The sequence below is a fragment of the Rhineura floridana genome, chromosome 3, assembly GCF_030035675.1.
Source record: "Rhineura floridana isolate rRhiFlo1 chromosome 3, rRhiFlo1.hap2, whole genome shotgun sequence".
Classification (NCBI taxonomy): domain Eukaryota; kingdom Metazoa; phylum Chordata; class Lepidosauria; order Squamata; family Rhineuridae; genus Rhineura; species Rhineura floridana.
The window spans coordinates 158,479,336-158,494,508 of NC_084482.1; positions in this window are offsets into that span (position 1 = coordinate 158,479,336).

Genomic DNA, 15,173 nt, shown 5'->3' on the forward strand with positions numbered 1-15,173 from the left:
GGTGGGATACGAACAACAGAGAATCCAGATACGAACCAAAGAGAGTCCCAAAGACACGTGGTGACAAAGGAGACTACGTCACAGGTGTTGGCTGTAGCAGTGAGATACGAATACTAGACAATCCCTAATAGTTGTGTGGCAAACAGAAATAACAAAACAAGATTACTTGTGAGAGTGACTGGCAAAGAGTGTGTGGCAAAGAGTGAGTGAACTCAAACACCATGGCTGAATACATAAAAATGAAAAGAGAGGAGCTGGTGGAGAAGTGCATAACATTCAATTTACCTCACGAGGGTAAAGGGGTAGATGAACTGAGGGTAGCACTTATAGGATTTGCAACTGCCCAACAAAAACAACCTGGCAGAGAAGAGACCCCAGAAGGATATTTAAGCAATCCCGCTTATATAGAGTACTTGAGAGAGAAGTTGAAGTTGGAAGCTGAGAGATTGAGGATGGAAGGTGCAGAGAAGGAAAAACAGAGAGAGTTGGAAGCTGAGAGATTGAGGATGGAGGCTGAGGAAAAAGACAAGCAGAGGGAGTTGGAAACTGAGAGATTGAGGATGGAAACTGAGAGAATGAGAGTGGATGCGGACATACAAGGGGAAAGATTAAAATTGGAAAGAGAGAAGTTTCATTCTGATGAAACAAGAAAGGACAGAGATGGAGCAAAAATAAAAATTACTCCAAAGGACTTTGCTGTCTATGAGCCTGGTCAAGATCCTCAAATTTACCTCAGCACCTTTGAAAAAGCAGCTCAGTTGTGGGGGCTACCTGAAGATAAATACATGCAGTATTTATCAAACCTGATTAAAGGGGAATTGGCAGAGGTATACCAATATTTCCCCTCAGATAGGCCCGTCACCTATGCTGAATTCAAAGAAGCAGTGTTTAAAAGATTCAGACTGGGGCCTGATTATTTTAGAAAGCTTTTCAGAAATTGCCAGATACAGACAGGGAGGTCTTTTGTGGAGCTGGGGGCAAAACTGATGGACATATTTGGGAAATGGCTGACAAGTGCAAAAGCTCAGTCTGTGGAGGAGGTGAAAAACCTCATGATATTGGATCAATTATACCATCAGTTACCACCAGAAATAAGGCTCCTGGTCAAAGACCGTTCCCCTACATCGGTGCAGGAGGCCGAAGAGATGGCGGATCACTTTGCCTCCAACAGAACTGGCTGGGTGGGGACAACATCAAGAGATTTTAAACCCAGACCATATAACGCTGGCAGAAGGGATGTGGTACCACAGAGAGTGAGTCCTCCAGTAAAATCTGAAGGGCACAGGACACCCCAGAGTGGATCTGTGTACCCTAAAAGTGAGGAGAAATTATGCTACAAATGTGGTAGACCGGGGCACCTACGATTTCAATGTGAGGTTGCCAACCCCATTAGTAATCCTGCTCAGACAAGGGCAGTGAAAACAGAGCCCAAGGCTTTAGAAACAGCGAAAAAGGTTCAGTTCTGCCAGATAAACTGGACAGAAGTAACAGACCTTGATTCAAGTCTGAGAGAGGAAGTGAGTGTACAAGGGGCAAATTATTGGGCATTGCTTGATACTGGTGCCACTCAGACATTACTGAGGCCAGATTTAATAAAATCTGAGGTAATATTACCTCAGGAAACTGTGACTATCCAAGGAGTGAGGGGTCAACCAGAAAGTTTGCCTGTGGCCCTGGTGGATATGACTTGGAGAGGCCGAGAGGGCCGATATAAAGTAGGCATTAATGCCCAGCAACAAGAACCAGTAATACTGGGAAGGGATGTAATGGGCGCCCAAGGAAAGATCTATGTAGTGACCAGACAGCAAATTGGCAGAGAAAAAGAAGCCATATTAAGAGGGGCTGAAACAAACAGGGTGGAATCTGTTAACCAGCCTCAGGTCACCATAGCAACCACTAGCAGGCCTGCTGAAGGAGACAAACTGTATCAAGTGGTCTCTGATAATGATGAGGCAGATCAATTCAGGGAAGAGCTGCAAAAAGATATAAGTTTGAACCAAATAAAGGAACAAGCTCTGACCCAACAGATTCCTTTCACTGCCAAACTGAGGAATCAAGTTGTGTGTGAGAATGGGATTTTATATCGACTGTGGATGCCTGCTGAGAGAAAGGATGAATGTGAACCAGTGAAGCAATTAATAGTACCTAGCAAATACAGAACCAGATTGCTAGAGGTAGCCCACGATGTCCCATGTGCAGGACATCTGGGAATAAAAAAGACCAAGAGGAGATTGGCTGCACACTATTATTGGCCAAACATCTCCAAAGATGTAAAACAACATTGTCTATCTTGTGGAATATGCCAAAAGGTGGGAAAAAGTGTAGTAAAGACTAAGGCACCCTTAAAGCCCCTTCCTATAATTGGACAACCCTTTTATAGAGTGGGAATAGATTTGGTGGGCCCTTCTTCCAAACCCACAAGGCATGGCAAGAAATATCTATTGGTGGTGGTGGATTTTGCCGCCAGGTACCCAGACGCAGAAGCACTAAGATCCGTGGAAGCACCTGTAGTGGCAGAGGCTTTATTAAAAATCTTTATGAGGCTGGGTTTCCCTCATGAAGTGCTGACGGATCAAGGCAGTGTATTCATGGGAGAAGTGATGCAATGTATTTGGAAATGTTGTGGTCTAAAACATCTAAAGACCACTACTTACCATCCCGCCACTAATGGGTTAACAGAGAGATTCAATGGCGTTTTGAAGGGCATGTTCAGAAGCTATGTTCAAGATCACCCACAAGACTGGGATGAACGGTTGGGATGCTTCTTGTTTGCATACAGAGAAGTCCCTCAGGAGTCAACAGGCTTCTCACCCTTTGAACTCATGTTCACTAGAAAAGTGAGGGGACCTTTGGAACGATTAAAAAATTCATGGGCAGGAACCCTGGGAGAGTACAAAACATCTGTAGTAGATTTTGTATTGGAATTCCGCAATAAATTAACATCAATGATGGAGGTGGTGGAAAAGAATTTGAGTCAAGCACAGGAGAAGCAATGTTACTGGTATGACAGAACAGCCAGGGAACGTGTGTATGATGTGGGAGATATGGTTATGGCGTTCATACCCAGGAAACATGACAAATTACAGGCTAACTGGGAAGGACCATATACCATCAGAGAAAGGCTTGACACAGTGATGTATGTAATTACCACAGACCAATTAAACAAAAGCAAAGTGGTTCATGTAAATATGTTGAAGCCTTACCATACCAGGGATGCACAGGTGTTGCAAGTTACCTTATTCCCTGAGGGAAGTGGGCCTGAACTTCCAGATTTGGTACAGGAAAGCAAAGACAAAGGAGGGGTAGATCAAGTGGAATGGTCAGAGGAGGTGAAGGAGGAAGTAAAAGAGGAGATTCTGAGAGTTTTGAAAACCTATAGGAATCTCTTTAGCAACAAACCTGGCCGAACCAGTATAGTTATACATTCCATTGATACTGGAGATCATGCCCCAATCAGATCTGTTCCGTACCGTGTGAATGGGAAAGTTTTGAATGAGATCAAAAAGGAGGTGGAAGATATGCTGGAATTAGGAGTGATCAGGGAATCCATCAGTCCCTGGGCCTCAAGTATTGTCCTGGTTCCGAAAAAAGATGGAACGACCAGGTTTTGCATTGATTATCGGCTAATCAATAAAATTACTGTCCCAGATGCGTATCCTATGCCTAGGGTAGACGCAATGTTAGAGTTATTGGGGGCAGCAACCATTATCTCTACACTAGATCTCTGTAAAGGATTTTGGCAAATGGAACTAGACGAACAATCCAGAGCCAAAACTGCCTTCAGTACACCAGATGGGTTATATGAGTTTGTGACCTTACCCATGGGACTAAGGAACTCACCAAGTTCATTTCAGAGGCTAATCAATACTGTGTTGCGAGGCATGTCAGATTTTGCAGTGGCCTATATTGATGATGTGGCCATTTTTAGCAAGTCGGTGTCGGAAGGCAGAGCTGGGGTCCCAATCCCGGGGAGCTGGATCCCGGAGAGTTGGGAGAAGAGTATTCGGATGGATGGCAGAGGGAAGGGGGAGGAACTTCCCCCCTTTGGAGCGAAGACGAAACAGAGGAACTGCCAGTGATAAAGTCGCTTAGCAACGGGGAGCCTGAGCCCTCCCTGGACATTCTCACGCCTCCCCCTCTTTCAGGCTCAGAGCAAGAGGGGAAAGAGGGAGGGCTGCTCACAGCCGAAAAGCGGGGAGGCAGTTTACCATCAGCCCCTCCCCTATCCCCCATCCTGGAATCGGAAACTTCAAAAGAGGAGGGGGTGATGCTTCCCCCCTCACCGCGCACACGCAGACAGCTGAAAAGACAGGAGAGAAGGGGGGAAGGCGGGCAGTACCTGAGGGGCAGTTAAGGAGGAGCGAAAGATTGTGCGCCCGTTTGGCCCCTTCTTAAAGAACAGGCGGGAAGAAGTCCCTTGCTCTGTCAACTTTCTCCCAATGCCGCAGGACCTGTATCCCTGTATTGCTTCATGAGAAAACGCAGTCTTTGTTTGGACATTACCCTAATAAAACACGAATTAACTACAGCCGTTGGTCTGGTTCCTGAGTCACATCCTGGGCCTGACAGTCGGTGCCTGAGCATGTCCAACACCTGACAACAATATTGGAGGCCTTAAGAAAAGCAGGCCTCACAATAAAAGCTAAGAAATGCCAGTTTGGACTAAAGGAAGTAATTTATTTAGGACATAAGGAGGGGAGTGGGAAAATCACCCCCTTATGGAGCAAGGTGGAGGCAATACAAGCGTGGCCGATCCCCTTAACCAAAAAACAAGTAAGGGCATTTCTGGGTGTGGCTGGATTTTATAGGAAGTTTGTGAGAAATTTTGGGGAAATAGCAACCCCCTTGCATGAATTAACAAAGAAGGTTCTGAGCGTGTGGTATGGACGGATGAATGTCAGAAGGCTTTTGATCTACTGAAGCAAGCCTTGTGCCAAGGACCCATATTAATAGCACCAGACTATGAGAAACCATTCATTGTGGCTACAGATGCGTCGGACCTGGTGCTGGGAGTCGTCTTGCTACAGGAGAGAGAAGGCACCAGACATCCAGTGGCGTACCTGAGTCGCAAGCTGACGCCGAGGGAGAAAAACTATTCGTCGGTCCAGAAGGAGTGCCTAGCGGTCGTGTGGGGACTGAACAAGTTGCGCCCATACGTGTGGGGACGAAGATTCACAGTGACTACGGATCATCGGGCCTTGTTATGGTTGCAGACTATGAAAAACCATAACACTATGCTGCAGAGGTGGTCCTGGGCCCTACAGGACTATCAGGTGGACTTCCAGTTCATAAAAGGCAAGGACAATGTACTGGCCGATGGACTTTCCAGGCAAGTGGCTGGGACTGCAGTGACGTGACCAGACAGAGGAACAAAGAAAGACATTTTCCCCATAGAGACTTTTATTTGTTAACGCGACGTATAAATCCTGGAACAGGAATAATACTCTGCTGTTGTTTAAGGGGGGGGGGAAATGTGATGTTCCTATATTAATGTATATATGGTAAGTGTTGGTTGTTTAGAAGATACATGGTAAGTGGAGTGAAAGAGGGGGAGTGAATGGGCAGTAGAATGCGAGATGATTGGCTGAGTGTTTAAAATGGCTGAATGTATAAAAGGAAGAGTGAGAGTGGAATCTGGGGGGGGAGAAGAGAACTGAGTGGGTTGCTTGGTGGGGTTTAGAGAGTTGTTTACCAGGAGGGAGGTGGAATTCGGATTAGTATTGAGTAAAACCATATGCTTATGTGCCTTAAGAAGAAATCTTGTTAATCTTGTTAGCTTTGTTATCTGTAATAAATACTTAATTTGGTTTACCAAAGGCCTGATCCTTGGCTGGGGTTTCACAGACCAGAAGGGAGGGTAAGGTAATGACCAAGGCTGAAGGGGAACTGTAACAAATGGTGGCAGCGGTGAAGAGAATAACAATACCAGTATTCAGAGTCTCTGGGAATACTAGTATTGGGACGTTACTGGTGGTTGCCTAGCAGGGGGATCTGTTGAGATCTGTGCTAGAGCGGGGAGAGAAACCATAAGAGAGAGCGGTCTGGACTGGTGGAGTCCCTGGTGGTGCCTAGAGACAGGCAGTAACCACGAACAGGTAGGAACCTGTCAGGGAGAGCCAGGGAAGGACACATCACAACTTCCCCTAAAGAATCATGGGAAGTGTAGTTTCCCTCTCACAGTTATAGTTCCCACCACCCTTAACAAACTATAGTTTCCATGATTCTGTGGTGTGATTCATATGCTTCAAATGCGTGTTGAATGTGCTTTAAATGAATGGTATGGATCTGTCCTAGGTATGCTTATATTCATGCTTATGTAAATATTCTTCATATTATGTCTTGATAGGTATCTGATTTCACACCATGGTTGTAAATTACTGTTTACAAATTATTATTCCTCTACATTTTCAGTGTGCCCTTCTTCCTTTGGGTGTTCATTAGGCTGAGATGAGTAGCCCATGGTCACCCAGTACACTTTGTAGCTTATTTTCATTTTAAAATTTAATTAAAATGATTTATTTGCAGGCAAAGTTTATGAAATAATGCAGATCAACATAATGCATTTAAATCGCATCCAACTCACATTTAAAGCGCATGATCTCTCCCAAAGAATCCTGGGAAGTGTAGTTTCCCCCTCACAGTTATATTTCCCACCACAGTTCCCATGATTCTGTGGTGTGATTCATATGCTTCAAATGTATGTTGAATGTGCTTTAAATGAATGATGTGGATCTGCCATAGGTATGCTGTGCATTCATTAGTGAATTGAAAAGAACAACTTTAAAATATAAGTTTTTAAACAAGGGAAGGGCTGTAGCTCAGTGGTAGGGCATATACTTTGCATGCAAAGGTCCAAAATTCAATTTCTGGAAAAAACTATTGCCTGGAATCCTGCAGAGCCAATGCTAGTCCGTGTCAACAGTACTCAGCGAGATGGCACCAACTGGCCTGAGTCAGTATAAAGTAGATTCCTTTGTTCCTAAAAGTGGAAAGAGACCCAAGGGCCACAGTGACTCCAAAATGTATTTATGTATTTTATTTACAACATTTATATAACTCTTTATTTAAAAAATCTCAAAGTGGTTTACAGAAGAAATTAAAGCAATAAAATTATTGGCAAAAATAGTTAAAGTCAGGTATTTAAGAACATTCAAAATCATAAAACCAACAATGTTAAAAACAGATAAAAAACACAATAGCTTCTACATGCCTGGGTAGGCTTACCTAAACAAGAATGTTTTTAGCAAATTCCAAAAAGAGTACAATGAAGACGTCTGGCAAATGTCAATAGGCAGGGAGTTCCAAAACGTAGGTGCTGCCACACTAAGGGACTGATTTCTTACAAGAGCACAACAAGTACTATGTTGCACCTCTAGCATGGAAAGCACACCTTGAACTTGGCCTGGTAGCAAACAGGCATCCAGCACAGTTTTCAGAGCAGAGGTATTAAGTGCTGACAGGGTCTCACTCTTGTCAGCCATTGTGCCTCAGCATTCTGCAGCTCCTGAGTCAGGTTGTGCTGCATGCAGATTTATGTGACCTTGGCTGACTGGCTGCCAGGATTTTTTTAGTTTTGGCTTTTGGTTAAGAATCCTGACTGGTTGTGGATGCTGAAGTTTCTGCCTTACTCATAGCAATTTTGTTGTTGGTGGTGTGGTATGGTATTGCATTTAGGAAATCATCACTGTCTTTGTTTTTCTTTTTCTGTTTGCATTTCATTTACCTTTAACCTCACTCCCTACATCCATAGAAGCAACAACATTGGTTCCATGCACTCAGCTCGACCCCCTTAAACCCACTGATAATGCACCTTGTTGTTTGCATGATTGTTTGTTTATTGCCCAATAGTGGTAAAAGAGAATTCACATACTGGGAAGTGTGGCTGCAGCTGTTGTTCTCCAGCTGCTCTCTGTGAAAGTAGACCAAACCATTTGTGTTTTCTCTCTGTCAATTATTACAGTAGGACCCCACTCATATGGCAGGTTAGGTTCCAGACCCCTGCTGGAAAGTGAAAACCACCAAAAAGCGGGTCACCTGTAGCTCGGGGGTCTGCAACTTAACCTGCTGATCGCACCAGAGGAGGGGAAGATCTTCCCCTCCTCAGATACAATCAGCTTGAGCAGAAGTCTGATCACACCAGAAGAGGAGAGGATCAGCTGTAGCACCCTACAGCTGATCTTCCCCTCCTCCGGCACTATCAGCTCAGGCGGGGGAGTCTGATCATGCTAGAAGAGGAGAAGATCAGCTGTAGCGAGCTACAGCTGATCTTCCCCTCCTCTGGCGCCATCAGTGTGGGGAGCTCCAGCCCCCCTCCAGCTGATCGCCCGCTGGCGCCATATTAACGGAATGCCAAAAAGCAGGGTGCCGGGAAGCGGGGCCCTACTGTATTCACTGGAAATTGTTTGGCTGTCAAAGTAAATTTACAGCAGCCCACAAGATAGACAGAAAAGGGTAGAGAATCTTCTTACTCTTATTCATTTCTCAGACCTCTTTCTGAAGTGAAGTGTCAAATCTGTAAAGAAGTTTGGAGCAGCCACTTTGAAATGTACAGGCAGGGTATTCCAGGCAGGGGGTTGCCAACCCTGCTTGGATATGGATATCTTTGCAGAGGATCCCTAGTCAAGCTTTACCAACAGCACTATCCAAACCATTTATTATTTATTTATTTATTTATTTTATTTTATTTATATACCGCCCTAAGCCAAAAAGGCTCTCTGGGCGGTGTACATAGAGGATAAACAAGAAAATATATGAATAGAACAAATATAAGAAAATCAAAAAGCAAAACAAACAAAGAACAGAAACCAAACAACATCAGAACATACCAGCAATGAAACACTGTTTTAAAATACACTACAAAACAATTTCTTTAAAAAGAATATTTAAAATTTTTTAAATGCCTGGGAGTATAAAAAGGTTTTCACCTGGCGCCGAAAAGATAGCAGCGTCGGCGCCAGGCGTACCTCATCGGGGAGACTATTCCACAATTCGGGGGCCACCACCGAAAAGGCCCTGGATCTAGTCACCGCCCTCTGAGCTTCTCGATGTGATGGCACTCGGAGGAGGGCCTTAGATGTCGAGCGCATTCTACTCAGAAGTAAGTCCTATTGAGTTCCATGGGGCTTAGTGTGTTTAGAATTACAGCCTTCAGGGGCATCCATCTTTACTCCTGAATGCTCCTATCCAACATCTCCACAACACTAGGTTCCTTTCTTCCTACAATGACCTTCTGGTGACTGGGCTGGCCTGAAGGCCCTTAAATCCTTCTTGCCAGAATCAAGTAGACTAGATTAAATGTTCCCTACCCAGGCTCTATCTTTTAGCTAAGATTTCTATCTTAATTTCCAATCAGAGAAATGTTTTTGTTTGAATTGTATGCTCCAAGCAACTGTGGTTGATGCTTAATGTATCATGCTTAATGACATCACTTGGGCCCACCCCTGTGACATCACTATGACCTGCCCCTATGACATCACTAGGGCCCGCCCCTGAAATCTCAGGTTTTGGGATGCTTCTGACCTGGCAACCCTAGAAGGAGGCTGTATTTCATTTGGAACCTAAGTCATTTAGGCTTTAACACTACTGTGAGCACCTTCAATTGAACCCAGAAACGAACTGGCAACCCAATACAGCTGTTTTAAAACAGGGGTTATATGAGATCTAAAGGGAACCCCAGCCAGCAATCTGGCTGCTGTATTTTGGACCAGTTGAAGTTCCTGAGTTATCTTCAAGGGCATCCCCATGTTGCTTGGATTGCAATAATCTAATCTGGAAGTTATTAGAGCATGGAGTTGACAGAATTTTGTAGTTCATTAGACTGGGGGTCCTTGAGGGAATTGGACACAGGCTTGCAGCAAAAAGATAGGCCTTTATTGGATGACAAGTGTACGCTTGGCTAGTCTCCCTCTGAGTGAGTGGAAAACTGTGTCTTGGCACTGGTTCCCTGGGTTTTTTTTATACATTTCAGGGGAAAGACTTTAGCATCTACCAATCAGGAGGTTATACATCAGTATGACATTGGCATTATAGGCATTGCATAAATATTGCATAGGCATTGCACTGTTCTAGTTATGTTCCAGTCAGTTCAGTACTTCACATCTCTGTACATTTATTTATTTATTTATTTATTTTATATCCCGCCCTTCCTCCCAGCAGGAGACTAGGGCAGCAAACAAAAGAGCTAAAAACACAGCAAAACATCATAAAAACAGACCTTAAAATACACCAAAACAAAACAACTTTAAAAACATTTTTTTAAAAAGCTTTAAAAACATATTTTTAAAAGGGTTAAAAAAACATATTAAAGAGCAATTCCAACACAGATGCAGACTGGGATAGGTCTCAAAAGGCTTGTTGAAAGAGGAAAGTCTTCCTCTTTCTATGAGCTCTTGCTATGAGCTGAGTACTAAAGCTAATGAGCTAATCATCTTAGTTAAGAATTTTTAGCTACTGGAATTCTCCTACGTCTTGGAGACAGTATTCTATGTTATCTTAATCGTTTAGAGTTCAAGCTGTTCCAAGCAAACCAGCACCATCAGGGAAGACAGCTCCAAGAAGAAAAAGGCTTCTGGTTGGCTACTGAACTTTTTTAAATGTTATACATTTATAAATCTTTATAGCTTTATAAAAGAATATATTTTGAATATATATAAAATTATCCATCAGAATACCATTACCAAGTCATCTTTGTCCAAAAGGCACCAAGGCTGGTGAACCAGCCAGAGCTGGAAAAAGGCACTCCTAGCCACTTGAGGACACCTGAGTCTCCAGTGACATCGTTGCATCAAGGAGTACCCCCAAGCTGTGGATCTGCTCCTTCAAAGGAGCATTAGTGTCTGAAAATAGATTTTGTAGAACACCCCAGATTCTACTGTTGGAAGGCCTGCGTTTAAGAGAAGAACCTCCCTCCATAAAGGGCATGGAACACAGTGTTCTCAGTCGCTGACCCATAATGCTGGAACTCCCTTCACCTGGGGGCTCACCAAAGCCCATGCATTTTTAGCCTGATGCTGTTCATGTTTATTTTGGATGTAAATCATAGGATTGTACAGTTGTGTCTCTGTGCTGACAAAGTGTTCTTTGATCCAGCAGAGGCTTCTGTGAGTGGAAAGAGAGAGGTGATTTTTGCTGGTTCCCACTTTCACCTGCAATCTCCCATGCCCCTCCTATGCTTTTCCAAAGAGCAGATGGGGGAGGGGGCTACAAAAGAAACAAAAAATATGTAAAAATGGACTCCTCCCCTCCCCTTCTGCTCACAAAAGCCTCTGATGGATCAGAGAGACTTTCCCCAGTACAAGGACCCAACTGGATACAAGTTTTCATTATTTCAATAGAACCTAACGCTAAGTAAGTATGCAAATAGTTGCAGAGTTACAGCACAATTCTTGGCAAATTTACTGGGAAATAAGGCACACTGTTTTCAGTATTCTTCCACCCAGTGAAGTGCGTGTATAGGATTATAGCCTTATAAATCTTTCTGACTTTGGGGATGAAAGCTACTTGGAGCAAGCCCTGCTTATCGCAAGAGGAATTATGTCGAGTCAACACACATAATATTGGGCTGCAAGTTTTTTTGGACTGAAGAGAGATCTGAGTACATTTTATGCAACTGTTTTAACTGACATTTATTGTGGATTAGGAATGTCCAGTAAACAGACTTCTATTTTAGGACAATACCTTTATTACACTAACCAAAACGTCACAGATTAGTGTGCAAGCTTTCTAGTTCTCTAGGACTCTTCATCAGGCTAGATGAGGTGTCCTGATGTCTTCCCACTTTCTGTGTGCAGCTTGATTTGATGTCTAGCGTCCAACTATCTGCAATAACTTTTTATCCTTCTAGCACCAACCTGCCAAGCCCTCAGAAATGTAAAAATGAAACTCTTTCACCAAAATTTTTGTTTGGAAAGAAGAAAAATAGTTGAGTAGTTAAAAACATGGGCTTGCCATTCTCGTGGGCTTTACTGGATGGCCACTGGAATGAAGGAGATACATTTTCTAAATACATGGATCTCATCTCAAGTAACTAAAAATAACATTGAATAGAATATACATGTGGTTAGAAGTAGCTCATGCTTCAAATGTCATATTTAGATTTGCCAGCCAGGGTGTAAGGAGAACAGCTCCTGTTTTTCCCTATCACCAGTTCTGCTTAGACACCCTATGAAGCAAACTGCATCTGAGTCACAATCTTCAGCTGTACATATGATGCTGGTTGGAAGCTTTGAAGAATCCATATCCTAACTGTTACCGGGTGATGGTTTCTATAGTGATTAATGGCCAGAGAAGGTGGCGTTGGTTTGTTAAGCATACTTTTCCAGTGAGGGGCACTGAGCGGGGCAACTTCTCTTCTTTCTTTGATTACTAAATCTCACCCTAATGAGGAACTTCTTCCACAGTGGTGTAAGAACCAGTGTGGTGTAGAGGCTAGAATGTCAAACTAGAACCTGGGAGACTAGGGTTCAAATCCCTACTCAGCCATGAAGCTCACTAGGTGACCCTGAGTTAGTCACTGTGTCTCAGCCTAACCTACCTCACAGGGTTGTTGTGAGGATAAAATTGGGAGGCGGGAGAACCATGTTTGTACACCGTCTTATGCTCCTTGGGGAAAAGGTGGGATATAAATGTGATAAGAATATCAGTTCTCATGTGGACACTCTGACAATGATTAATTTATTTATACAATGACATCAATATATATGGTACTTTAAAGACTTTTTTTAAAATCAAATCTGGCATGTCCCCTCACCCCATGGAGAAACCCAACAAAAGAAGGGGCTACATAGAACTGACTTGCATTCCCGCTAGTAGAGTGTCAGATTCTTAGAATTTCATAAAAGGGTATAAATGTGATCATGGATATAGGAAAAGACAAGTGAAGATATATTTTCCATTGCAGTTAATTACAAAATAGGATTGCTGACAGCTCAGTCCAATGGGTACCTGTAAAAGGTTTTTTCTCTGCTAGTTGCAAAGTAGTTGGCACAAGGTAGCTCGCATCCAATTACTAGCAGAGCCTGGAAGATTACTTTTTTAAAGTAATAAATTACAATTACTGTTACATGGCCCCCAAAAGTAATAAATTACCATCAAAATTACAATTGCTCTGAAAGTAATTGATTGCTTTACTGTTACTCAAAAGGAATAACTACAATTACACTTAAGTTACTTTTTTAAAAAAATGGAATGCCTACAAGGTGCTGGCCTTGGCTGCTGCATATCTAAATAGCCTAAAACAACATTAAAAAAACACACACACAGGGTAGTAGAATAATTTTTTTATCCATAAGATTAACAGAATGGCATTACAGAATCTCACATGCATCCCCACCCCAGCAATGGTGATACCCCAACACACATATACTTTTCACTCGAAATCAAATTTTACATTTGAAATGCTGCTTTTACAATACATTTCTGTTATGCCTCATCTTTGCTCAAAGAGCAAGTCAGACAAGGAATGTCTTTTTACAGTCATTACATTGCTACCAGTACTGAACAGGCGTTCTACTGTGGCACTTGAAGAACACCTGTGTTGTGCTGCAAAAAACACTGCAGCACTCCTTTCAACTAAAACACATTTTTATCAATATGGCAACCCCCTATAATCAAAGAAAAATGCAAACTTTGGTACTTTACTAGCTGCCTTTGTAATTTTTTTTTCTTTACCTGGGAGTTTTTTTTTACCTGGGAGTAAGTCCCATTGAACTCATTGGGTAGACATGTATGCACGACTGAACTTTCAGAAGGTAGAACTTAAGTGACATAACGTAGGTAAATAGAAAATGCACATATCAAACATAATCCACCAGAATAAACATTATCCCTTCTCCTGCAATTAAAAATGTAGTCTTGCACAGCATATAGTGAAACTATGGAATTTGCTACCACAAGAAGCAGTGATGAGCACCAACTTGGATGGCTTTAAAAGAGGATTAGACAAATTCATGGAGGATAAAGCTATCAGCGGCACCTAGCAACAATGGCTATGTTCTACTTCTACGGTCAGACAGTATCCTTCTGAATATCAGCTGCTGGGAATACAAGTGAGGAAAGTGCTGCTCGTGCACTCAGGTCCTGCTTGTGGGCATCTCTTTAGGGTATCTTATTGGCCGCTGTGAGAACAAGATGCTGGACTAGATGGGCCACTGGTTGGATCTAGCAGGCTCTTCTTATGTTCTTGTATGCACTGCAACAAACAACAAAAGTTACTAATGGGGCCTTACAGACCAGGGTTAGCCGATGTGGTGCCCTCCAGATGTTGTAGGACTACAATTTCCATCATCCCTGATAATTGCTTATGTATCTAAGACTGATGGGAATTGTAGTACAACAACATCTGGAGGGCACTATGTTGATGACCCAATTAGATTGACACAACTCCCTTCCCACCTACCCACCTGTTTCAAACATGTCTAGAAAAGTATGTCTCTTAAATTCTTCCTTTCAGAGGTATAAAAATAATCTGCAGTCCCATATAGTTATCCATTTAACTCAATGAGGCTTAATTGGGAGTAGACATATGTAGGACTGGACTCCACCAGAATACATTTCAGCACTTCAGGGGCTATATTTTATTAATGCTGCACCAACTACAGCTATCAACTGCTGCTTATGTATATATATATTGTCTCAGCCTAAGTTACCTCAAAATCCTCCATGGTGCAGAGTGGTAAGTGGCGGTAACGCAGCCAAAAACTCTGCTCATGGCCGGAGTTCGATTCCAACGGAAGGAGGAAGTCGAATCTCCGGTAAAAGGGGTCGAGGTCCACTTAGCTTTCCATCCATCCGTGGTCGGTAAAATGAGTATCCGGCATATGCTGGGGGGTAAAGAAAGGCTGGGGACAGAACTGGCAATCCCATCCAATATATATGGTCTGCCTAGTAAACGTCGCAAGACGTCACCCTAAGAGTCGGAAACGACTCGCACTACAAGTGCGGGGACACCTTTACCTTTTTTTAAAGTTACCTCACAGGGTTGTTGCAAAGATAAATGGGGGAAGGGAATGGCAACGGTCATGGCATTCACAAATCAAAAGTAAAAATGGGGAGGGGGTATGGCTGCCAGGTCAGAACCATCTCAAACGCTGAGATTTCAGGGGCGGGCCCTAGTGATGGCATTAAGCACAATACATTAAGCATCAACCACAGTTGCTTGGAGCATACAATTCAAA